The sequence below is a fragment of the Gallus gallus genome, chromosome 16 (assembly GCF_016699485.2).
Source record: "Gallus gallus isolate bGalGal1 chromosome 16, bGalGal1.mat.broiler.GRCg7b, whole genome shotgun sequence".
In the NCBI taxonomy this organism is placed as follows: domain Eukaryota; kingdom Metazoa; phylum Chordata; class Aves; order Galliformes; family Phasianidae; genus Gallus; species Gallus gallus.
In genome coordinates, this window is record NC_052547.1 from 437654 (window position 1) to 438721 (window position 1068).

A 1068-nucleotide genomic window follows, 5' to 3' on the forward strand; every position below is an offset into this window, starting at 1 on the left:
CCGGAGGGTTCCGAGCCGCTTCACCTGTTGTGGCCGCTAGAGGTCGCTGCCGCGTAAATGTCGGGTACGCCGGCCACGTCTACCCGGCCAGGACGGACTTGGTCGCTTCGCGGCGGCGGCTGGAGGTTGCTGCGGGAGCCGCTCCCGGTCGCCGGACCGGTCGGCCCGGCCCCTGCGGGCGCCGAGCGACACGGTCGTTCGGCGGCGGCGGCTGGGGACCGTGGCAGGAGCGGCTCGGGCTCGCCGGACCGGTGGTCCCGGCCCCGTCCGACTCGGTCGCTTCGCGGAGGTGGCTGGAGGTCGCTGCCGTGGCGGCTGGGGCACGGCGGAACGGTCTACCCGGCTCCGGCGGGCTGCGTCCGCCTCGGTCGCTGCCGTGGCGGCTGCTAGGGGTCGCTGCCGGGGTGGCTGGGGCACGGCGGAACGGTCTACCCGGGTCCGGCGGGCCCCGTCCGCCTCGGTCGCTCCGCGGAGGAGGCTAGGGGTCGCTGCCGGGGCGTCTCGGAAACGGCGGGACGGTCTACCTTGCCCCGGCAGGCTTCGTCCGGCTCGGTCGCTCCGCGGCGGCGGCTAGAGGTCGCTGCCGTGTCGGCTCGGAAACGGCGGAACGGTCTACCCGGCCCCGGCAGGCTGCGTCCGGCTCGGTCGCTCCGCGGCGGCGGCTAGAGGTCGCTGCCGGGGCGGCTGGGAAACGGCGGGACGGTCTACCCGGCTCCGGCGGGCCCCGTCCGACTTGGTCGCTCCGCGGAGGAGGCTAGGGGTCGCTGCCGGGGCGTCTCGGAAACGGCGGGACGGTCTACCTTGCCCCGGCAGGTTTCGTCCGGCTCGGTCTCTCCGCGGCGGCAGCGGCTAGGGGTCGCTGCCGGGGCGGCTCGGAAACGGCGGCACGGTCTACCCGGCTCCGGCGGTCCCCGTCCGGCTCGGTCGCTCCGCGGCGGCGGCTAGGGGTCGCTGCCGGGGCGGCTGGGGCACGGCGGAACGGTCTACCTGGTCCCGGCGGGCACCGTCCGGCTCGGTCTCTCCGCGGCGGCGGCGGCTAGGGGTCGCTGCCGGGGCGTCTCGGAAACG